This window comes from Globicephala melas, chromosome 16 (genome assembly GCF_963455315.2).
Source record: "Globicephala melas chromosome 16, mGloMel1.2, whole genome shotgun sequence".
NCBI lineage: Eukaryota > Metazoa > Chordata > Mammalia > Artiodactyla > Delphinidae > Globicephala > Globicephala melas.
The window spans coordinates 38,387,969-38,414,028 of record NC_083329.1 but is presented as its reverse complement, the minus strand read 5'-3'; the positions used below and the strand labels follow the sequence as shown (position 1 = coordinate 38,414,028).

Here is a 26,060-nt window from a genome sequence, read left to right as displayed (position 1 = left end):
ATTTAGTACCCATATGAAATGATGGATATTCACTAAACTTATTGCGATAGCCATTTCATGATGTATATAAATCAAATCATTATGCTGTACACCTTAAACTTACACAGGGCTGTAACTCAATTATATCTCAATAAAACTGGGAGAAAAAAAAGAAAATGAAAAAAGAAAGGAGGGGGGCTTCCCTGGTGGCACAGTGGTTGAGAATCTGCCTGCCAATGCAGGGGACATGGATTCGAGCCCTGGTCTGGGAAGATCCCACATGCCGCGGAGCAACTAAGCCCGTGAGCCACAACTACTGAGCCTTTGCATCTGGAGCCTGTGTTTCGCAACAGGAGAGGCCGCGATAGTGAGAGGCCCGCACACCGCGATGAAGAGTGGCCCCCGCTCACCACAACTAGAGAAAGCCCTTGCACAGAAACAAAGATCCAACACAGCCAAAAATAAACAAATAAATAATTTTAAAAAAAAAAGAAAGGAGGGAAAAAAAGGTAACTTGGGAAAGCGAAATTATTGATGAGGGACACTTTCTCACGATGGAAGTATTCAAGCTAAAAATGAGGAAGGAATGACCAACCTAGAATCTAAATGCTTTGCAAACCCCGAATGAAATGATGGATATAGGCAATGGCCATCAGCGGCTGGCCGCTTAGGTCACCAAAAGAGTCAACCAGATATTGCAAGGCTCTGAATGATATACACGACCTTACCTTTCCAGTATTCTTACCAAAAATATTAAACCTAAAGTGGATCAGCCTCTAGATCTCAGAGCCTGTTTATAGGAAACACAAGAGACAGCCGAGTATTTTAGGGGACAATGTGGGGATACAGTAAGCAAAATCCAGACTGAGAGACTCTGTAAGACAAATGAGCCAGTTTCCTTAACAGACACATTGGAAGTGGAAAAGGAAAGAAAGATGGAGATGGAGGTAGAAGAGTAGGAAGAGGGAGAAGAAGAAGAGAATATGAGGAGGAAGAAGAATGGGGAGCAGAGAGACAGGCAAGGGAAGGGGGACGGGGCCAGGAAGGGGAGGAAAGGAGAAGCAAGCTGTAGATTAAAAGAGGCTGAAGAGACATATCAGCCAACTGTATGCTGTATATCCCAAACCATCGCTATTTGCAACCTGATTCAAAACCGGTTTTTAAGAATTATGAGACAATTGAGGGCTTCCCTGGTGGCGCAGTGGTTAAGAATCCGCCTGCCAATGCGGGGGACACGGGTTCGAGCCCTGGTCCAGGAAGATCCCACATGCTGTGGAGCAACTAAGCCCGTGCGCCACAACTACTGTGCCTGCACTCTAGAGTGCATGAGCCACAACTACTGAAGCCCATGCACCTAGAGCCCGTGCACCACAATGAAGAGTAGCCCCTGCTCGCCATAACTAGAGAAAGCCCACACACAGCAATGAAGACCCAACGCAGCAGAAAATAAAATAAAATAAAAATTTAAAAAAAGAATTATGAGACAATTGGGAAAATTTGAACACTAACTAGATATGTGATATTAAGGTATTATTATTTAGAATGTTAGTGAGATAATGCTGTTGTGGTTATATATTTAAATCTTTCTCTTTTAGATACATTCTGTGACAGATTTTTTACAAAAGGAAACAATACCAAAAGTGCAAAACTCAGATCAGTGGATGGGTGATGAACAGATAGGAGAGATGAATGGGAAATAAGCTTTGTTATTTAATATATCGGTGGACAGCAGAGAGGCAGTGAAAAGCACTGCAGCAGATACTGTGGAGTACTTCACTCAACACCATTTCTAAGCCCACCTAGTGTGCAGAGGCTGGACCCTCATTTGCCTTGAGTGCCAGATATAGTTTAGGTTCTACCTTTCAGATGCACTAGTGTGAGACCTTGATTCAGAACTGAGCTACTTGGGGAGAGAGGCAGGGCATGGGACATCCATCTTACAGTGTGTAAAGTGGCGGCATGACTCTGAGCTGCTTCCTCAGTGGCTGCTTCCAGCTGATGCAGCTGCTCCCTTATTCCATGACCGTGACCAAGGTAGCTCATCCCTTGGCCGTTCAGTTCTGCAGTTTAAGTTGGGGGGATTGTTCCTAGAAGCTCAGTCTCAATTCTCTGACTTCATCCTTCAAAAACATTCTGCAAGTGACCTCTATCCCTTAATAAAGCCCTTTCTTCTTGAGCTAGCAGGATTGGATTCTGTTATCTCCAACTACGAACTCATCTAAGCTAAATCTCACAGAAGTGAGCATTGGATCTCTCTTTGGCGAATATATGCATTTCAGTCATTGGACACTCTATGCCAAGCCACCTCTGGGAACACTTTTGAAGTTAAAAGTGATGAGCATTTTGGCACAATGAACTTTTCATCAGGCCTGAAAAGAAATTAATTTTAAGTACGCAGGACTGCCATAGTGGTACCTTATTACCTTATGGGTTTTACAAAGGACTAAAATACCCCTTTGAACCCGAAAACAGTCCCATCATCAGTTGACTATTTACAGATTCATAATGTCTCAATTGAATATTGATCTCAAACCACAAGCAACAGAAGAGAGAACAGAGTCTTTTCTGTTCCAAACTGGAGAGAACGTTTCTTATTAACTCCCTTATGCACCTGTCATATGTTGAGCCTGAGAATTCAACTAGGGGATGTTATTCCCTTCAGTTGGGAGCCCAAGTTCCTTCTATAAAGGAGGTCCCAGCTCTGACTGTAGTGAGAGGAAGATGGCAGGTGACAGAGGAGCACATGCACCATGGCTCTCCTTCCCCTGGGGATTCCCAAACCCCATGTTCCCAGCAATACTGAGAGTCCTGCTTTTCTCAGAGAAAAGGGTAGATAAACTACTGCAGGGCTACAGAGCTCCTCTCCCCAAATTTACCCCAGTCCTACCTTCAACACAAAGGGCAAAAGATACAGAGAGATACTGAGGGTATGGAAAAGATTACAATTTGGAATCTGAAGATTGAGGCTTTCTCAGTGACCTTAATCCCTCTGAGTCTCATTTTCCTTGTGTGAAAACCAGAGACTAACAAAAAAACACCTTATTGAAAGATTCACATAGACAATAGTTTTTAAAAAGTTCTTTGCTAACTCTACAGTATGATGCAAATGAGTCATTAATTAAGTGAATGTGGACTCCCAAGAGTGGCAGCTTCCATGCCTTTTTGACCTTATAGCACAGTTCTTTTCTTGGTGTATTCCTCAAGCTTGGTTCTACAGATCTCCCTGTTAGAGTTTGAAAAACTCAGCCTTGGAGAGAACGAGTGTCTTTTGCTATTTTCAAAACATTCAGAGGATTTATAATTTAGATAAAATTGGAATTGCAAAACTTCCCTACTTCTCTGCTGTTAGATAAACAGTGTGGGGCTATATAACCTTTGCAGAGTATTTGGAAATTATTCTCTGATGATTTGTCTCTTTCCAAAACCACAGATAGGAATCTATTGCATTTGGCAGTGACAAATTTGACCTGTTTTCCATACAAGATTATGAAGGCAGATTGGAGGAAAACAGGCTACAGCTGCATTTATCATGATTTCAGGGACAGGGTGACAATATCTTTGATGTAATTTTCCCTTCCACATAAATCTCAGCTGCTTAGCATCTCCCACCTGTACTGTGCACTTGTGGGAAAAGTACCACACTGTCCTTTGATAGAACTTGGAAGAGAAAGGACCAAGAGAAACAGAAAGCAACTTGCTTCTATCAAAGTCCATCTGGACTCAGTGTTCTCTTGGGCCAATGGGAGAAAGGACGACCTGAGTGGAGCTTGACACTAAAGCACAATGTCTTTCTTGTATTGGGCAGAACCAGCCTGAGGAGGAAGCCTGCCTGGTGAGGACTGCTCTCTTCCCTGCCTGGAGCAAATGTACTTAAACCATTCACAGAGGATTCCCCCATTAGATCAGCCAAAAAGCAAAAGGGGAGAGAAACAGATCATCCCCATGCTAGAGAGTAAATGCACACCAGTTCTCATGCTCTCTCTTGCTGCAATTTTTCTGACTTGTTTCTAAGGATAATCCACTTAAGGTCCAGGTGGAAGAAGAAAAAGTTCTTGCTCATGTGTTCTACCTGGAGTGATAATGTCTGCAGGAGAACTTAACATTGTGGGTTTGTCATTGATTTGGAATCGTTATAAGTTTAGGTGGCATCTGAGATATCCAGGTTCAAAGGGTATGGCCAATGAAATGAGAGGGGATATCTGTCTGATGCTCCCTCCACCATGTGAAGCCAGGACCAAGCCTCAGTGTGAGCCAGAAGCTGAGGAAGGATTTTGGTCTGAGGAACTGACATGAGGGTAGAGAGGTTCTGCTGGAGGTCAGTAGGTTCCCCAAGAATCAAAGAGGCCAGCCCAGGAAGTCTACGAGAGAAAGCCAAGGCTTGATGATATCAGGAAATCAGGCAGGAACCTCAAGTTTGCAGGAGTCAAAGGCAGGATCCAACTCAGATATGGAGCCAAGACAGGGCCAGGCGGGGATGAAATCTAAGCTAAAACAGATGAGGCACAAGTCCCGACAGGTTGGTGGTCTTGGGTAAAGACCCAGATCACCTAGAGGTAGTGTTTATGACTCCATTTTGCAAGTCAGTAGATTAAAGAGATTTGCATGGGTTGGGATGGCTAATCATGCCAGCACATGAAGAACAACAACTTACTGGGATGTTATCATGTAGAAACTTATTAAACCAGGGCAAGGAGGACACATCACCTTTTTAAACTAATAAAAAATAAAATGAAATTAACTTATTAAACTCTTCATATGTTCCAGACCCTGTTCTAAAAACATTACACCATCTGCCTCATTTAATACTCACAGTCATCCTTTGAGGATGGTATTATTCCTATCCCCATCTTACATTTGAATTAAAAGAAAAAACATCAGATAAGTTAAACAAGTAGCCAAAGGTCATACTGCCAATAAGACGCCAAAGTGGATTCAAAACCAGATCACCTGCCTTCGGGGCTCTCCAGCTTGACCACCAGCTACCCCAGGCAAAAAAAGCCTTTTACTAGTATTGCTATACCTGACATCCTTAGGGTAACAATCAAATAATGCCTACAACAGTAGTCAAAAACACAAGGCTAACAGGAAGTCAAATATTTAGACTCAGGAATTGTGAGAAGAGGTAAGGATTACTAAAATCATCTAGTCCAGCCCCCATGTCATCTAGATAAGTTACTTGCCCAAATTCACTGTCACTGAGACTTTTAGCACTCATCCATATCTGGTCCTCCACTCCCCTGCAGACACACAGGAAGTTTATACTTTCCAACCCCCTGGTAGTCACTGGTCAATGGGCTACAAATGGCAATGACATGTGTCACCTTTGGATTAAAGTATTAATGCAGAGGCATTTGAGAGGGGGTGTGAGTTCTCCATGATCTCTCTGCTGTGGTGACCTGATAATTGCATGTCCCAGATGACAGGTTACATGGTCCCTGAGTCACCACTTGGAAGAAATCTAACTCAGAGTCATCAGACCAAGAGTGTGCTTTGCATAAAGAAGAAGTAAATGCTTATGTGTTAAGCAATGAAGATTTTACCATAGCAAGCCGCCCACCCACCCTGATTAACATAGCCACCTAATTAATACCAGCTAATGAAGATGACTCCCTACCCAAATTATAAATCTTCTTTAAAATTTCCTTCAGCCCAATAAATGCTATGAATCAAATGGTTTTATTTCCACATGCAGAAAAATGAAATTGGATTCCTATCTCAAAACGCTCACAAAAATTAACTCAAAACCGATTAAAGACTTAAACATAAGACCTGAAACTATAAAACTCCTAGAAGAAAATATAGGGAAGAAGCTCCTTGACATTGATCTTGGCAATGATTTTTTGCATATGACACAAACAGCACAGCAACAAAAGCAAAAATCAGTAAGTGGGACTATAGCAAATGAAAAAGCCCCACACAGCAGAGGAAACAATCAACAAGGTGAAAAGGCAGCCTACAGAATGGGAGAAACTATTTGCAAGCCATGTGTCAAATAAGTGGTTGATATCCAAAACATATAAAGAAGTCATACAACTCAACAACAAAAAACAAACAATTCGATTTAAAAATGGGCAGAGTAAATACAGACATTTTTTCCAAATAGCAAACAGGTATATAAGAGGATGCTCAACAGTACATTTCAAAATATACTAAAATCTCTCTAATTTAGAGATCACGTTTCATGTAATCCCAACTCTAAGACATAGTTTAAAATATTTAGAAATATAAAAGGCCCCCAGGTCACAGAAACTTGTGAAATAAAGTGCATGCATTTTATACCATAGGAGAGGCTCTTCAGCTCATGCAGGGCTTGATAACTTCTAATTTACACATAGTTCTAACCAACCGTTCTTTTTCTTCCAATCACAGATTGTTCTAGAAGCAGGCACACAGGTAGCAAAAGTGATAGCTGAAAGAGGCTCAAATGAAAATGACTCAGTCTATGACAGTAATCAGTGGTCAGAGAAAGAACTTGAGTCGTTCTTGTTTGATAATCTCTAAGACAGCAGAAGCATGTGTAACATATTTGAAAACATTTTCCTCCAAGATTCTTTTTTTAAGTTTGGTGTTTAAAAGAAAGAACTCCACATTTTAAAGCTATCAAAAATATAAAGAGGGAGACAAAGACATAACTAGACTAATCTGTTTCAAAATGCTACAATGTTTTATTAAGTTGGGATTTGTAGAAATTTTATCTTCTGCATTTTATTTAACCATATTTAAATTTTTTCTGCAATGATCACATATTACTTGTATATTACTTGTGACGCTAAGGTAATTTTTTTAAAGGATGAATGCAGGATATGAAAAAGTCACACCAAGTAAATACTTTAATTCTCCAACTAGGTTAAAAAAGGTGTCAACCCTGCTAATCTATTTATTCTTAGGGATCATCAAATGAATAACCACCACTGAAAACAGTTTGTTTCTTTTCTTGGCTGCATGAGGCAGGCTGTGCTCACCCCAGACTCCATCTTGGTTGAGCTCCTAAGTCAGTGATCTGATCATATGGGACTTTTAGAAATAACGAGGCATCAACTAATTTAGTCAGGACTAATAGAACATGGCAGGTTGTACCTGCTTATGCTCTAATCAGCAAACAGGCTGAGCTGTCTCTTCAGGCCCAGCTGAGCTGAACCCTGGATGTAACATAAGAGGTAAAGGTTCTTCTGAATTGGATAATGTATTGGTGTTTCCCTAAGAGGACTGATACCACATAGAGCTGTGACCAAGTTGTTCACCCTGTTGTCTAGCCAGTGAGTCCAAAGATAAATACAGGATTGAAGACTAGCATTTTTTCCGTCCCAGTGTGTCAATTCCAGGGTTGATATGTTCAAAAGATTTAACTACTGGTTCAGTCTAAGCACTGACCAATTTGAACAGATGCCAGGGTAAACAACTGGTCTACCTGTATCAATACATTCTTGCTGAACATCAGTCAGCCTTAGTGAGTTTCTTTTTTAAATGTGGAATTATGAATTGGCTGGGGAATTTCTTCTTTCAAAGACCCAACCATTGAGCTATAAACCTTATAAATAGAATGAGTAGTCATCAAAAAAAAAAAAAGGGCTTCCAATCTCACCTCACGCTACTGAAAAATTACCTCAATCCATTATGAAAGAGACAGGTCACCAATAGCAGGTTTTATGTAGGCCCTTAAGAGAACCATTAAAGGGAAAAAAACGTCAGAAAAATGGCATGATGTTCCTAACAGGCCTGCCAACACTGCTAGGTGAGGATACGTCCAGCCAAACCACAATTCCTGCCATAAGACTCTGAATTATGAAATGAAAGAAAACATCTTGCTCTAATTTAGGCAGGTTATAAGCCGAAGTATCCTTGAAAAGCCAACAAACCCAATTTGTAGAGGAGAAAATGAAATGCTAAACAATGCTTAAAATCTTCCCAGGAAGAAGGAGACTGCCTACGTCACACTCACACCAAAGGCAGAAGAAAATAAGTGGACACATTTATCAGCAGCTCTCCCAAGTGTTGCGGTGTGCTTTACAGCAGGTACGTAGCTGCCTGAAGCTTGCAGATGTCTGCAAGAGAACTACACAGATGCAATGATAACCACACTGGGTGCTGAGGAGACAATGGCGATCAGTGAGGACTGCCACAGTCAGAAAATGTGTGCCCACCTGAAGGTGACGAAGGCCCAGTATTGATGGATTTTCTCATTTTTTAATGAAAAGTCAGTAATATTTTTTAAATGAAGTATAGTTAATTTACAATGTTGTGTTAGTTTCAGATGTACAGCAAAGTGATTCTGTTATACATATATGCATACATACACACACACATATATCTCAGATTCTTTTTAATTATAGGTTATTACAAGATATTGAATATAGTTCCCTGTGCTATAACAGGTCCTTGTTGTTTATTTTATATATAGTAGTGTGTACCTGCTAATCTCAAGCTCCTAATTTATCCCTCTCCTCCCTGACCCTCTGGTAATCATAAGTTTGTTTTCGGGGACTTCCCTGGTGGTCCAGTGGTTGAGAATCTGCCTTCCAATGCAGGGGATGTGGGTTCGATCCCCGGTCCGGGAACTAAGATCCCACATGCCACGGGGCAGCTAAGCCCCAGCGCCGCAACTACTGAGCCCGTGCGCTCTAGAGCCCCTGTGCCACAGCTAGAGAGCCCGTGCTCTCTGGAGCCCACGCGCCACAATGAAAGATCCCACATGCCGCAACAAAGATCCTGTATGCCACAACAAAGACCTGACACAGCCAAATAAATAGAAAAATATTATTTTAAGTTTGTTTTCTATGTCTGTGAGTTTGTTTTGTAAATAAGTTCATTTGTACCATTTTTTTAGATTCCACATATAAGTGATATCATGTGATATTTGTCTTTGTCAGACTTTGCTTAGTATGATAACGTCTAAGTCCTAAAGAGTCAGTAGGCTATCAGTGTTTATTAATTTTTTGATTTGAAATATTGGCAAACAACTCTGAAAAAAATTTTTTATCATTCTTTCAGTTAACACTATGTATGACAAACTGAACATATGTAGACCACAAGTTGCAACTTCTGATTTAATCCATTGCTTCCTTTATTCAAAAATATTTTCTGAGCATCTACAGAGTACTGGGTACTGTGGCCTAAAGGACACAATACCTAAGACAAAATGCCTGCCTTCAAAAACCTTACAGTGTAAGATAGAGGTGATTCCCTAGTAATAATATTGAACTACAAGTGCTAACCCAAACTTGAAGGGGATCCGAAATGGCTTTGCCAAAGGTAACTGTTAACCTAGTATATCAGTTGGCTAACGAACCACTCCAAAACTTAATAGCTTAAAAATAACAATTTGTTTAGCTCATGATTCTGTGGGTTAGCAATGTGGCTGGGCCCAGCTGGGCATTTCTGCTGATTGCGACTTGTTAATGCATAGACAGAGAGCTGCTGGTTGGTCGAGGGTTGGCTGGGAGCTACTGGATTAGGATGGCCTAAGCTGGGGCAGCTTGTCTCTGTTCCACATGTCACTCATTCTCCAGCAGGTTAGCCCAGGGTTGCTCACACGGCAGCTGGGCTAGTTTCCAAGAGAAAGAGTGGAAACATTCAGGCCTTTTTGACGCCTAGGCTCAGAACTGGCACACTGTAACTTCCCCTGCATTGTAGTGACAAAAGCAAGTCTCAGGGCCAGATCCAAGGGGAGGGGAAACAGTCTCTGCCTCTTGATGGAAAGTCATGTGGTGGAAGGTGTGGATTCAGGGAAGGGTGAAGAACCGGGGCCATTTTGGCAACCTACTTCACCTGATAAGAAGGCCTGGCATGTGCAAAGGCCTGAAGATAAAAGAAAACACATGGAGTTTGGGAAATTCTAAGTTGTTTCATAGGATAAGAGCAGAGAATGACACAGAGGTACTGAGGAAAGAAATGACAAGTGTGATCAGAAGGTGCCGGAGCAATTTTGTAATGTATAGAAATATCAAGTCACTATGTGGTACACCAGGAACTTACACAGTGTTGTAGGTCAATTATGCTTCAAGAAAACAAACTCAGAGAAAAAGATTTGTGGTTACCAGAGATAAGGGGTGGGGGGAGAAATGGACGAAGGTGGTCAAAAGGTACAAACTTCCAGTTATAAGCTCAGTAAGTACTAGGGATGAAATGTACAACATGATTAATATAAGTAATACTGCTGTATGTTATATATGCACGTTGTTAGTTAAGAGTAAATCCTAAGAGTTCTCATCACAAAGAAATTTTCTTTTTGTTTCATTTTGTATCTATATGAGATGATGGGTGTTCACTAAACTTATATATATCTTGAAATGATTATCACAATAATTCAAATTATGCTGTACACCTTAACTTATACAGTACTATATGTCAATTATTTCTCAATGGAAGTGGAAGGGAAATAAAATAAAAATTAAAATGGAAAACCAAAACAAAACCTAAGTAGCCAGATCATGAAAGGCCTACCATGTGTGCATCCAGTGAAACAAAGATTTAAACAAACAAACAAAAACAACTTCCCTCTGCTGATTATCTATAAGGGGGAATACAAGACAGGTGCAAAATCAACGCAATGCAAGTTTAAACATCAGCATCATTAATAAAATGCTCTGGGGACCCATAAAAAGGAGACATCATACCTAAGTTTGAAAAATTAGGGACAGTTACATAAAAGAGGTATAATTCAAGCTGAACTTTGAAGAGCAAAAGATTTTGACAGGTAGAGATATAGAGATGACAATATCAGTGACAGCTAAAGTGCAGGGAAAGGAAAGTCCAAATACATATACACAATAGCAAGCAGGATGGTCTGACCAAGCTGAGGGCAGCAGTTCTCAATCTTAACCTTCCAAAACACAATGTTCATATGTGATGCTCTCCAGGATTCATACCCCGGCTGTGCCAGAGTCTAGATAGTTTATTTCATTATGTAAGATCTCCAGATCTCTGGTTATAAGCTTACCCTCTCTCGCTCACTGCTCCATTGTGACACTGAGTTTGAGATCCACTAATGCAGGCTTAGTGAAAGATGCAATGAAAGCAATGAGAGATGCAGCTTAGATAAGTGACAGGCAGAACCTGGAGGTTCTCAAATGCCAGGCTGAGGAATTTTAACTTACTGAAGGCAGCAAAGAGTCCCTGAATATTTCTGAGTAAGATAAAAACATAAATTCAGTTGCATTTTGCAAACTTTCATCTGACAAAAGTGGGTAAAATGGAGCAGGGAGAGGCTAAGAAAGGATGCTTCTTTCCGATTCTTTGGTCATGATATCACGAATGGATCAAGGGACTTTTTCATGAGAAGCCCAGATAGATCCTCCAAATTCTTCCCAACTTAGCGCTCTACTGGTATAGGAAGTAGACATATGATCCAGCGATCCCACTCCTAGGCCTATATGTAGACAAAACTGTAATTCAAAAAGATACATGCACTCCTATGTTCATAGCAGCACTATTCACAATAGCCAAGACATGGAAACAACCTAAATGTCCATCACAGGTGAATGGAATAAAGAAGATGTGGTACATATATAAATGGAATATTACTCAGCCATAAAAAAGAATGAAATTGTGCCATTTGCAGCAACACGGATGCAACTAGAGATTATCATATTAAGTGAAGTTAAGTCAGTCAGGAAGAGAAAGACAAATACCATATGATCTATGAAACAGAAACAGAATCATGGACATAGAGAACAGATTGGTGCTTCCCAAGGGGGAGGGGGTTGGGGCAGGGATAGAGAGGGAGGTTGGGGTTAGCAGATATAAGCTTTTATACATAGAATGTATAAACAAGGTCTTACTGCCTAGCACAGAGAACTAGTTTCAATATCCTATGATAAACCACAGCAGAAAAAATATATATAAAAAAATGAATGTATATATATGTATAATGGAATCACTTTGCTGTACAGGAGAAATTAACACAATACTGTAAATCAACTATACTTCAATTAAAAAAATCAGTAATACAAAAGAAAAGGAGGTAGAGCTGAAAAACAAATTGGAAGCTAATGGTTACCCTGGATCTAGAGATGGACAACCATTTAAGAGGCGAGACCCCATTTGGGAGGGAAGCAGAGCCAAGGTGGTGTGTGGAGGTGGCCGTGGGAACGGAGAGAGGGAATACATTTGAGAAGTGTTGGTGAAGTCTGTCACTAGCAAGTTGACACTTGCTCAATATGGGAGGTAAAGGAGAGGGGAAAACCAGACATCACTCCAATTTTTTTAAGATTGAGAGAGAATTGTGATGCTGCTAACCAAAGGAGACTTGGGAAAACAAACTGATTGTTAAAATGGATTCAGTTTGAGTATCAGCTATAAACATCAGGTCTAAAAGCACTAGAATGAAGCCTGAGGCTAATGTTTATGACTACAACACAAAACAAAAATCTCATGAATATAGCATTTCTTCCAAGATTCCAGCAAATTAAAAAAAAAAAAGCATATGGGAGAGAAACAGACTTCTTATTTACCCTAAAAGTATTACAACACTGTTGAAGATTTCTGGCCCAACTCAGAAGAGGAAGAAAGGTGACAACATGGTTGCAAAAGAGTTTTGTTATACTTTCACATAAGAAGCAGTTGGGAGGAATGACTCCTGCTTTGCCTACTGAGCCACAGCTGTGCAAGTTGAAACCTGATGTTTCCTGCTCCATCTTCCAACCTCTGCTCTGTATCTGAAGTTCTGACTTAATGAGACACGTGAGACTCGATTAAATTATGAAATCTGCTGTTCTGCTGTGGGTTGAAATAGGTTTTCACGCAAAAAAAGTGGGGGCCCGTGTTCAGAGAAGAGGAGTTGGATTGGATTTTTAGCCGTTCTCTTCACAGGGAGAGGATAAATAATTGTGGTTTAGAATATGGGTTTGGATTAAGATTTCTTGAGTTCAGATCCCAGCACTGCCCAAACTGGAGGAAGTCACTTGACTTCTCTATGCATCTATTCCCTCACCTGTAAAATGGGGATAATCATAGTCTCCACCTCCCTGACAGCTTCACAATTACCCTATTTTTTGGTATAGACACTTTTACCAAGCACTAATGTATAATTCCTCTTATACTGTACTTCAGTATAATCCATGGAGAGATCTCCTATTTTCTAAAACAAAAATTTCCCTTGGCTTAGCATGAGTAGAAAAGGAACTACCTGTGAATTAATGAATGCCTCCTGTAAAGGGAATTCTCAGAGGCTTCCCCACTCAGAAAACACAAGGAAACGCTAGTCATAGAGTTAATCTCCTGTGAGGTGCCTTCCCTGTATAGGAAGTTAGGCAGACGATTAGCCACAAAATAGAATGAAATAATGCCATTTGTAGCATGTGGAGGGACCTGAAGATTATCACACTAAGTGAAGTGAGTCAGACACAGATAAATATTACATGATATCACTTATACGTGGAATCTAAAAGCAAACAAACAAGTGAACTTATTTCCAAAGGAGTAAGAGACTCACAAAGAAAACAAACTTATGGTTACCAAAGGGGAAGGGTGGGGGGATAAATTAGGGGGTTGGGATTAACATACACACACTACTGTATATAAAATAGATAACAAACAAGGACCTAGTGTATAGCACAGGGAACTGTATTCAATATTTTGTAATAACCTACAAAGGAAGAGAATCTGAAGAATATATATGTGTGTGTACAACTGAATCGCTGTGCTATACACCTGAAACTAACATGACATTGTAAATCAACTATAGTTCAATTTTTTAAAATAAATAAGTAAATAAAATAAATAAAGGAAGGAAGTTAGGCTGACAGACCTCAACAAATGATCTTCCACATTTGGGCTTGGCAAATTTCTTGTTTCTACTTCTATTAATCCAAAAAAGGTAAATGAACTGGAAAAAGGATTAGCATACTCTTTCACTTTCATTCCAAAGATTTACTTAAATTCTTCCTCTTATTAATATAGTGACATAAAGATGGGGTTATGTGATTCAATTAGCATAATTCAGGGGTCTAAGCATTTAGGAAAGTAGTAGCCTCCCCTGGAAAGGTGACCTGGACAGGATACTCCCTATTTGCAAACTTGTATAGTTGCTCTGCGAAGCAAACCTGATCCTGGGTCTATCATAACATTCTCTAACAGTAGAAAGTAATTTCTTCCTAAGGCTATTTTTTCTCCTAATGTCTTAAACCAGCACATCATTTCCTTATCAAAGAATTTTCTGCAACAAGTATTGGCAGTGGTGTGCTGCTGAATGGTTAACAACTGGCTCTCCAGGAACAAGAAGCCCTGGTGTGTAACATTCACCAATTTCTGTGGTGTAAATACTCCTACTATGGCTGATTTCAAGCAACCAAAGGAAGTCATGGATCGTGATGCTGGGAAGTTCTATACACAATTGGCTCTGATGAGCCAATACGAACTTTCTTCAACACATCATTGTCACTACACAAACCAACTCGTAAGCCACCAATGAGGCATTTCTAAAGTATAGTCTCAGATGACACTGCTGTCCTGGGAGCTAGGGAGACAATGTAGAGCAGGAGTTGTGACTGGATCCTCCAGGTGATGGTCAAAACAATGTCCAGCTGACACACACTGCTTTGTTTTGTTTCCTAAATACATGTTGAGGCTTCTCTTTACATCAGCTGCTCTTCCCAGACCAGGCAAGTCTGGAAGAGAAATCAGGAGATGTGGGTAGCAATAAAAACAGTATTGAAAACAGTTCCAGGAGATTCTGAGGCTCTCAGGGACCTCATTTCTTGGCAGAACCCCAAGAAGCACATGTTACCCTCTTGAACATAAACTTACGCTCCTTCCCAGTCACCAGTGCCATTCTCTGTTCTCTCTTGTGGCTTCAGTGGCTTCCATCACCGGGGGATGACTAACCCCTGACCACCTTCTTTCCTCCTCTTCATGTGTCTTATTTCTGGATGAAGCTGTTCTCAGCAAGGTGTGATGAAAAGCCTCATGAACCTTGTGTACAAATGTTATTGGATCTCACATTTTTGGAAAAGTTTGGGACAAATTCCCTCATCTGAATGGGAAATAAGCTGAGTGGTGCAACTTAGAGTTACAGCCAAAAGTCTCCTGCACTGCAGGGAGCCTATGTAGCACAGATCTGTCTCTTTAGCATGACCTCTGACATTCACTTCCAGAGATATGGGGTAGTTGCTATCCTCCTGTTTTGGAGTCTTGATCCTGGGGATGGATAACTGGCCATCTCAAAGTTTCTATTACCATTTTTTCAAGGATACCCTTCTACCCTGATGCTAGCAGAACCTCTGATGCCTGCCCTGAGATGGTCCAGATTAGCTTGGTTCTTTCCTCCCTCTCAACAGAGTATTTGCACTGGACATTTGACGTGTTCTCCATTTTTCTCACCCATTGTTGACTTGACCTTGTCTCTTAGCAGAGAAGCAGGCACTTCCTTCTCTGATGGGAAAATGGAAGAACTGGTAAAGGTCTCACTGCAGAAGGGCTTGGAAAGGTGCCCATTTGGAAGAACATTTAGAGCCAACTCTTGACATCTCTGCCTTAACAAATAAGGCTAGGTTTCCTGGTATCACTTCACAGCACAACGGTGTCCTTTTGGCAAAGATGATTGGGCAAGAATGGGGGTGGGGGGAGGGGGTGGACATGCCTCTTCTCCTCCTCCCACCAAGAATCTACTTCACAGGAGATTGGTTCAAGATGGCGGAGTGAAGGACGTGCGCTCACTCCCTCTTGCGAGAGCACTGGAATCACAACTAACTGCTGAACACTCATTGACAGGAAGACACTGGAACTCACAAAGAAAGATACCCCACATCCAAAGACAAAGGAGAAGGCACAATGAGACGGTAGGAGGGGCGCAATCACAGTAAAATCAAATCCCATAACTGCTGGGTGGGTGACTCACAAACTGGAGAACACTTATACCACAGAAGTCCACCCACTGGACTGAAGGTTCTGAGCCCCACGTCAGGCTTCCCAACCTGGGGGTCCAGCAATGGGAGGAGGAATTCCTAGAGAGTCAGACTTTGAAGACTAGCAGGATTTTATTACAGGACTTCGACAGGACTGGGGGAAAAAGAGACTCCACTCTTGGAGGGCACACACAGAGCAGTCTGTGTATCAGGACCCAGGGGAAGGAGCAGTGACCCCATAGGAGACTGAACCAGACCTACCTGCTAGTGTTGGAGGGTCTCTGCAGAGGCAGGGGGTGGCTGTGTCTCACCGTGTGGACAAGGACACTGGCAGTAGAAGTTCTGGGAAGTACTCCTTGGTGTGAGCCCTCCCAGAGTCTGCCATTAGCCCCACCAAAGAGCCCAGGTAGGCTCCAGTGTTGGGTCGCCTCAGGTCAAACAAGCAACAGGGAGGGAACTCAGTCCCACCCATCAGCAGACAAGTGGATTAAATTTTACTGAGCTCTGCCCACCAGAGCAACAGCCAGCTCTAGCCACCACCAGTCCCTCCCTTCAGGAAACTTGCACAAGTCTCTTAGATAGACTCATCCACCAGAGGGCAGACAGCAGAAGCAAGAAGAACTACAATCCTGCAGCCTGTGGAACAAAAACCACATTCACAGAAAGATAGACAAGATGAAAAGGCAGAGGGCTAGGTACAAGATGAAGGAACAAGATAAAACCCCAGAAAAACAACTAAATGAACTGGAGATAGGCAACATTCCAGAAGAAGAATTCAGAATACTGATAGTGAAGATAATCCAGGACCTCGGAAAAAGAATGGAGACAAAGATCAAGAAGATGCAAGAAATGTTTAACACAGACCTAGAAGAATTTAAGAACAAACAAACAGAGATGAACAATACAATAACTGAAATGAAAACTACACTAGAAGGGATCAATAGCAGAATAACTGAGGCAGAAGAACAGATAACTGATCTGGAAGACAGAATGGTAGAATTCAGTGCTGTGGAACAGAATAAAGAAAAAAGAATGAAAAGAAATGAAGACAGCCTAAGAGACCTCTGGGACACCATTCAACTCAACAACATTCACATTATAGGGGTCCCAGAAGGAGAAGAGAGAGAGAAATGACCAGAGAAAATATTTGAAAAGATTATAGTCGAAAACTTCCATAACATGTGAAAGGAAATAGCCACCCAAGTCCACGAAGCACAGAGAGTCCCATATAGGATAAACCCTAGGAGAAACATGCCGAGACACATAGTAATCAAACTGGCAAAAATTAAAGACAAAGAAAAATTATTGAAAGCAGAAAGAGCAAAATGACAAATAACATACAAGGGAACTCCCATAAGGTTAACAGCTGATTTCTCAGCAGAAACTCTACAAGCCAGAAGGGAGTGGCATGGTATACTTAAAATGATGAAAGGGAAGAACCTACAACCAAGATTACTCTACCCGCCAAGGATCTCATTCAGCTTTGATGGAGAAATCAAAAGCTTTACAAACAAAAGCTAAAAATTCAGCACCACCAAACCAGCTCTACGACAAATGCTAAAGGAACTTCTCTAAGTGGGAAACACAAGAGAAGAAAAGGACCTACAAAAACCAACCCAAAACACTTAAGAAAATGGTCATAGGAACATACATATCGATAACTACCTTAAAAGTGAATGGATTAAATGCTCCAACCAAAAGACCCAGGCTCAGTGAATGGATACAAAAACAAGACCCACATATATGCTGTCTACAAAAGATCCACTTCAGATCCCGGGACACATACAGACTGAAAGTGAGGGGACGGAAAAATATATTGCATGCAAATGGAAATCAAAAGAAAGCAGGAGTAGCAATACTCATATCAGATAAAATAGACTTTAAAATAAAGAATGTCACAAGAGACAAGGAAGGACTCTACATAATGATCAAGGGATCAATCCAAGAAGAAGATATAACAATTATAAATATATATGCACCCAACATAGGAGCACCTCATTACATAATGCAACTGCTAACAGCTATAAAAGAGGAAATCGATGGTAACACAATTATAGTGGGAGACTTTAACATCTCACTTACACCAATGGACAGATCATCCAAACAGAAAATTAATAAGGAAACACAAGCTTTAAATGACACAGTAGACCAGATAGATTTAATTGATATTTATAGGACATTCCATACAAAACCAGCAGATTACACTTTATTCTCAAGTGTTCACAGAATATTCTCCAGCATAGACCACATCTTGCTTCACAAATCAAGCCTCAGTAAATTTAAGAAAAATGAAATCATATCAAGCATCTTTTCTGACCACAAGGCTATGAGATAAGAAATCAATTGGAGGGAAAAAAAAAACGTAAAAAACACAAACACATGGAGGCTGAACAATACGTTACTAAATAACCAAGAGGTCACTGAAGAAATCAGAGAGGAAATCAAAAAATACCTAGAGACAAATGACAATGAAAACATGACCATCCAAAACCTATGGGATGCAGCAAAAGCAGTTCTAAGAGGGAAGTTTATAGCTATACAAGCCTACGTCGAGAAACAAGAAAAATCTCGAATAAACAATCTAACCTTGCACCTAAAGGAACTGAAGAAATAAGAACAAAAAAACCCCAAAGTTAGCAAAAGGAAAGAAGTCATAAAGATCAGATCAGAAATAAATGAACTAGAAACAAAGTAAACAATAGCAAAGATCAATAAAACTAAAAGGTGGTTCTTTGAGAAGATAAACAAAACTGATAAACCATTAGCCAGGTTCATCAAGAAAAAGAGGGAGAGGACTCAAATCAATAAAATTAGAAATGAAAAAGGAGAAGTTAGAACAGACACCACAGAAATACAAAGCATCCTAAGAGACTACTACAAGCAACTCTATGCCAATAAAATGGACAACCTGGAAGAAATGGACAAATTCTTAGAAAGGTATTACCTTCCAAGACTGAACCAGGAAGAAACAGAAAATATGAACAATCACAAGTAATGAAATTGAAACTGTGATTAAAAATCTTCCAATAAACAGAAGTCCAGGACCAGATGGCTTCACGGGTGAATTTTATCAAACAATTAGAAAAGAGCTAACACTCATCCTTCTCAAACTCTTCCAAAAGAGTTGGGAGTGTTCCTTCAGAGGAAGGAACACTCCCAAACTCATTCTATGAGGCCACCATCACCCTGATACCAAAACCAGACAAAGATACTACAAAAAAAGATAATTACAGACCAATATCACTGATGAATATGGATGCAAAAATCCTCAACAAAATACTAGCAAACAGAATCCAACAACACAGTAAAAGGATCATACACCTTGATCAAGTAAGATTTATCCCAGGAATGCAAGCATTCTTCAATATATGCAAATCAATCAATGTGATACACCATATTAACAAATTGAAGAATAAAAACCATATGATCATCTCAATAGATGCACAAAAAGCTTTTGAGAAGATTCAACACCATTTATGATAAAAACTCTACAGAAAGTGGGCATAGAGGGAACCTACCTCAACATAATAAAGGCCATATATGACAACCCCATAGCAAATATCATTCTCAATGGTGAAAAACTGAAAGCATTTCCTCTAATATCAGGAGCAAGACAAGGATGTCCACCCTCACCACTGTTACTCAACATAGTTGTGGAAGTCTTAGCCACGGCAATGAGAGAAGAAAAAGAAATAAAAGGAATACAAATTGGAAAAGAAGGAGTAAGGCTGTCAATATTTGCAGATGACATGATACTATACATAGAGAATCCTAAAGACGCCACCAGAAAACTACAAGAGCTAATCAATGAAGTTGGTAAAGTTGCAGGACACAAAATTAATGCACAGAAATCTCTGGCATTCCTATACACTAATGATGAAAAATCTGAAAGAGAAATTAAGGAAACACTCCCATTTACCACTGCAACAAAAAGAATAAAATACCTAGGAATAAACCTACCTCGGGAGACAAAGGCTTGTATGCAGAAAACTATAAGACACTGATGAAAGAAATTAAAGATGATACCAACAGATGGAGAGACATACCATGTTCTTGGATTGGAAGAATCAATATTGTGAAAATGACTCTACTACCCAAAGCAATCTACAGATTCAATGCAATCTCCATCAAATTACCAGTAGCATTGTTTTACAAAACTAGAACAAAAAATCTTAAAATTTGTATGGAGACAAAAAAAGACCCTGAATAGCCAAAGCAGTCTTGAGGAAAAAAACAGAGCTGGAGGAATCAGACTCCCTGACTTCAGATATTATAAAGCTACAGTAATCAAGACAGTATGGTACTGGCACAAAAACAGAAATATAGATCAATGGAACAGGACAGGAAGCCCAGAGATAAACCCACGCACATATGGTCAACTAATCTATGACAAAGGAGGCAAGGATATACAATGGAGAAGTGACAGTCTCTTCAATAAATGGTGCTGGGAAAACTGGACAGCTACATGTAAAAGAATGAAATTAGAACACTCCCTAACACCATACACAAAAATAAACTCAAAATGGTTTCGAGACCTAACTGCAAGACAGGACACTATAAAACTTAGAGGAAAACATAGGCAGAACACTCTATGATATAAATCACAGCAAGATCTGTTTTGCTACAACTCCTACAGTAATGGAAATAAAAACAAAAATAAACAAATGGGACCTAATGAAACTTAAAAGCTTTCGCACAGCAAAGGAAACTACAAACAAGACGAAAAGTCAACTCTCAGAATGGGAGAAAATATTTGCCAACTAATCAATGGACAAAGAATTAATCTCCAAAATATATAAACAGCTCATGAAGCTCAATATTAAAAAAACAAACAATGGAATCCAAAAATGGGCAGAAGACCTAAATAGACATTTCTCCAAAGAAGACATACAGATGGCCAAGAAGCACATGAAAAGTAGCTCAACATCACTAATTATTAGAGAAATGCAAATCGAAACTACAATGAGGTGTCACCTCACACCACTTAGAATGGGCATCATCAGAAAATCTACAAACAATGAATGCTGGAGAGGGAGTGGAGAGGGAGTGCACTGTTGGTGGGAATGTAAATTGATACAGCCACTATGGAGAACAGTATGGAGGTTCCTTAAAAAACTAGAAATGGAGGGGCTTCCCTGGTGGCGCAGTGGTTGAGAGTCCGCCTGCCGATGCAGGGGACATAGGTTCGTGCCCCGGTTCGGGAAGATCCCACATGCCGCAGGGCGGCTGGGCCCGTGAGCCATGGCCGCTTAGCCTGCGCGTCCAGAGCCCGTGCGCCGCAACGAGAGAGGCCACAACAGTGAGAGGCCCGCGTACCACAAACAAACAAACTAGAAATGGAATTAGCAAATGACCCAGCAATCCCACTACTGGGCATATACCCAGAGAAAAACATAATTCAAAAAGACACAGGCACCTCAATGTTCACTGCAGCACTATTTACAACAGCCAGGTCATGGAAGCAACTTAAATGCTCACTGACAGACCAAAGCATAAAGAAGATGTGGTACATATATACAACGGAATATTACTCAGCCATAAAACGGAACGAAATTGGGTCATTTGTAGCGACGTGGATGAATCTAGAGAGTGTCATACAGAGTGAAGTCAGAAAGAGAAAAACAAATATTGTATATTAACGCATATATGTGGAACCTAGAAAAATGGTACAGATGAACCAGTTTGCAGGGCAGAAATTGAGACACAGATGCAGAGAACAAACGTACGGACAACCAGGGGGGAAAGTGGTGGGGGGTGGGGGGTGGGGGTGGGATGAATTGGGAGATTGGGATTGACATACAGACACTAATATGTATAAAATAGATAACTAATAAGAACCTGCCGTATAAAAAAATAAAATTCAAAAATTCAAAAAAATAGAAAAAAAACAAAAAAAGAATCTGCTTCACAGGATTGTGGAAGCAATACAGAGAGGATGTGTATATTTCTGTGTAAACGGCAGGGTGCTAAAAAGTTGTTAATTCTCATAACAGTGATCCCCCAGACAGAGTCAATGACTAACCTATTTCTTCCCCTTAAACTTTATACACTCCTCCACCTTGGAACTACTACTTAACGAGTGGGTGTCAATTTACTGTTCGAGTCCCATCCTATCATCCCAGAGGTTCACGCACAGGATCCCAGTTTTACAAACGAAGCCACTGAGGCTCAAGGAAGTTCAAAGAGCTAGTCAGTTGCAGACGCAGGACTTGAATTCACATCTTTCTACTCCAGTGGCTCCAACCTCATCTCCCTGACGCAGGAGAGAGGTGATCCCAAAAAATGCCCGGTAAACCCTCCTCTTCTTCAACCCTTGCCTCATGGAAGTTTTGTTCTGCCATTCACACGCTATCTTCAAATCACTAGGCAACTACTCAACACAAATATATCAACCAGCTGGTTCACAGAGGCAGCGGTACGGGGGCTGAGTGATGGAAACTGCAGGATCCTGAAGTTGGGGGCGGGAAGTAGATGCAGAGGCACAAAACAAGGAGTGGACTCTGGGGCCACCTGAGGGCAAAGGCACTCGCTCTCAGGCAGGCGCACCTCACCTCAAGGATAATACACTCCAGTGGTCTTCACAGGTTTTTGCTCCTGAAACCCCTAAAGGCATTTTCTACTCCCTTGTGCATTTTAAAAAGGTACCATCTAAAGCTTTTATATGCTAAAATACTTGGAAAAGTTGTATTTTCTAATTTTCTATATATTGTACACATTTTAAATTTATTTTGGCCAAAAGCTTAAGCAGCAGAATCAGCGTGTTAAACTTACAGAAAACATCCACAGAACTTAATTAGTCAAACCAACTTTGTCATCAAATCAGGCAACCAAACCAGAATTACTATTAAAAAATATCAAACTTCAGTTTCAGTTCCAATCAATGTATTCATACATACACTTTGTCTTCGTGATAACCTTCTCACTCCTTAATTGCAGCTCTAAGAGAAACAAGGCACAGTCTTTGGCATGAGCTTGAAACCTAGAGAAATGAGATGTGGTCAATTTCTGCTTGCTTTGCTCTTACCGGGCCCTCCCTCTGGAACAACGTATTCTGAAGTCATCCGTGTGTGTGATGCCCAGGAGATTTCTGTGTACCTTGGGACCAGAGTGAGACTGTAAGCCCAGAGTGAGATTCCAGATGAGTGAGAAGTCTCTCTTTATTTCTGAAGCAGAACTCATATGGATCCTCCAAGCAGAAAATTTTTTGGGAAGCGGTTCAAATGGGAGTTGAGCACCTGGAAGTTAATTCCTTAGATTCTAACTATGCCCAGGTGACCCTGAAGGCTTCAGGCACCTTCACCTGCACCACTGTGAGCAATGCCTTCTGGGTCCCGCCCTTTTCTCGTGACTCAGGATTCTCAAACTGGCCTCCTTGGGCGCTACTGCAGCGCCCATCCAGATTTTCCTCTCTCTCCACCTTCAGAATCCAAGCTTCAAATTCCTGATTCTCACCACCTTTCCTTCAGTCTGGAAAAACACCTTTACTTCAGGGAGAGTGATTTTAAAGAGGCACTAAGCTGACTTGCATGAAGGTATTAGTGACTGATAGCCTACCCAGATTTTAAGGTAGTGTTTGCATTTTTTCAAAGAAAAACTTGTTTACCAAAAGGAGCCTCCCATGGGTTGGAAATCCAGGTGGATATAGGAGAAGCTATGGGCACCGGGGAGGAAATATTCTAGATAATTCCAAGATGATTAAAGACCAGTTTTGAACACTGTGCTGGGAAGCAGTAACTTGTTAAGTAGCGTCTAAGCCTGAGAAGCAGCACCCCCCTATTTTAAACCTGCAGGAGATGCCAGCTGGGGAAAAGGTCATCGGGGTCAGTTGGTAGATGTTGCTGCAGTGCCAGAATGGGGATGCGATGAGACCCAGCCAAACTTAAGTTCCTATATCCTTGGAAATTCAATCAAATCCAAGCTTTTGGAGTAATTCTAAGCTACTCTAAATCTCAGCTATTCTAAAATCAAAAGAATAGAGAAAGTCACCGAAAGTGATGGAAAGGCCCAGGTGATCCAGATAAGACTCATTAAAAAGAGAACTGAGATTCTAAAGTTTATTTCACATCACGCTGCATACACCTGAGATGAAAGTCAAGCTGTAGGAAAGAAAAAGACCATATTCAAATGCTACTGCTCTCACTCAGGCATATGGTAAATTTGCAGAAGTTTGTTCTTTAAGCCTAAGAATATGAATCTTGCTTTCCAAAATAAGGTAGGAAAGTGGATTTCTGCCACTTGGCTTCATCAATTTGACAAATAATTCTGCAAACTCAATCCATATCTCTGAATGTAGATATGACGATTTACAGAAAGATCAGCCAAAAGATACCCTTTGAATTACTGTAACCATGACATTCAAATGACCTGACCACACAGCATCAGAATTCAGATAAAATTAAAGAAACTCGGCCATTGCAATCAGAAATGTAAATGAGTAGGAAGAATCTGCTCCCCTGGCCCCCTCCATCCCTATTACATTTTTTCATGATAAATAGCAGCTAATAAACATCTGTTCCTTTTCAGTGTCAAAGGGATCTTGTTTGCAAACATGAACAACCATCACTTTGTTCTCTCGGGAGAAAACAAAACACTATCAATCAAAGCAGAGCTACGTACCCAGATCTGCTGGGGCAGCTGCTTGTTCAAAGCCACATGTCACTGCTCCTTCAAGCCCGCGTGCCAGGACGCTTCTGAATCCTCAGCCCCTGTTCTGAGCAGGGCTGCAGGTTAACGCTTGGAGGCGCTGAATGCTCTTACCGATGAAGCCAAGGCTCGCCAACTTAACTGCTTACGTGCTGATTCACACACGGGGCAGGACGTACCCCAGCTGAGCCTGCTTATGGGCTGAAGCCCCGCACCATCCTTGGAAGGTCACACCTGGAGCTCATCTCGCCATTTTGTACCTGGCACCGCAGCCCAGGAAGGATCATTCATTACCTCACACTGACCTGCTTCTCCCATTTGATTTGGAAAATATGAAAATTTTCCTCGACCACATCAACTACACACCACTCAGAGGAGGCTTTGCAGGACAAATCAGCACAGAGATGTAAGTTAGGACCTCGTTGGATAAATGAGTTCAGCTTGGGCAAGGGGATGCCCCCTCTTTCCTAGGAAGGTTGTAACCGGACGGAGAAAATTGATTACACGTAGTCACCTTGGTAGTTTATGGAAGCATTTACAGTGTTTACATTTTCCCTGGTGTCCTTCCCAGGCTAAACCAAACATGAGTTTCCTGCAATAGTGCCTCAGTTTTCATCACATGGTTACTAGGATCCTTAGAGAAAATGTTGTTCACTCTTCTAACCCTTTGAGGCCCAGACTAGCAGGTATCAAAGGCAGGGAAAATAAATCAAAGATTTCTGATGTTTGATCAGATCTTTGAAGTCCATGTCATTGCACCCACGTCACATGCAGGAAGTACAGGAACTTCGAATTCCTAAAGGAAACCAGTGCCGCTTTCTAGTTATCGGTAGGTCCCTTAAACTAGCAGCTATGGGGCAAAAACTTGCTCCCCAGCCTAAGGTCAAGTCCTTGGTTTCCTTCAGGCTCTAGCTGAGTCCACCCCAGGATTCACACGGAAGCACAAGGCAGGTGCAAGGCACGGAGGAGGAGTACAGAGCGTGGTACAGGGAGGGGCGTTTGGTCAGAAATGAATTATTGCAGGCAGGCAGGAAATCGACGCGCAGCTGTGTGGGAATCTGGCGTTAGGGATTTACTGCAAGAGTTCCCTCTTCTCCCCACTGACTGCAGCTGCAGAGTTGCCAGCTTGGGTTATTAGCTACTAACTGGGCTCCAAGGCGCTGGGGCCTCCTTTGCCTGAAGTTGCCTCCACCCTAGGGGCCTGTAAGCTCCAGCAAAGGCAGTGCGAATCTATCTGTGCTCAGACACAGCCTGCAAACTGAATGTGTAATAATAATAATGGTGATATTGTAACAATAGCAGCAGCTACTATGCTGAATGCTTACTGTCTGCCAGCAAATGAGCCAAATGCCTTACATATGCTCTGTAGCAAGAACCGCTAGTTCTTGCACAAAATCTCTATTCCTCTCTTCTTCCTCACCTCCCCTGCAGTCAGGAATAGCCATGGAGCCAAAGTCTGGCCAATGGAAAGTGGGCAGAAGTGATATGCACCAATTCCATTCTTTGCCTATAAAACCTTCCCCATGTGTGATCTTCCAGGCACAGATTTGGAGGGAGATATCCACAGTGACCTTGGAGGTTATGGGAAGAAGAAATTGA

The 26,060-nt window shown here is 41.2% G+C and overlaps 1 protein-coding gene across 1 annotated transcript in view; it reads right to left on the bottom strand.

Annotated features, from left to right (window-relative positions):
- Window positions 1-22,802, bottom strand: part of ASAH2 (N-acylsphingosine amidohydrolase 2) — a 113,662-nt gene extending 90,860 nt beyond the window's left edge. The window contains exon 1 of the mRNA XM_060286204.1: window positions 22,715-22,802. The gene's annotated coding sequence lies outside the window, so the exon portion shown is untranslated. The remainder of the gene's footprint in view (window positions 1-22,714) is intronic.
- Window positions 22,803-26,060: the final 3,258 nt, after the last annotated feature.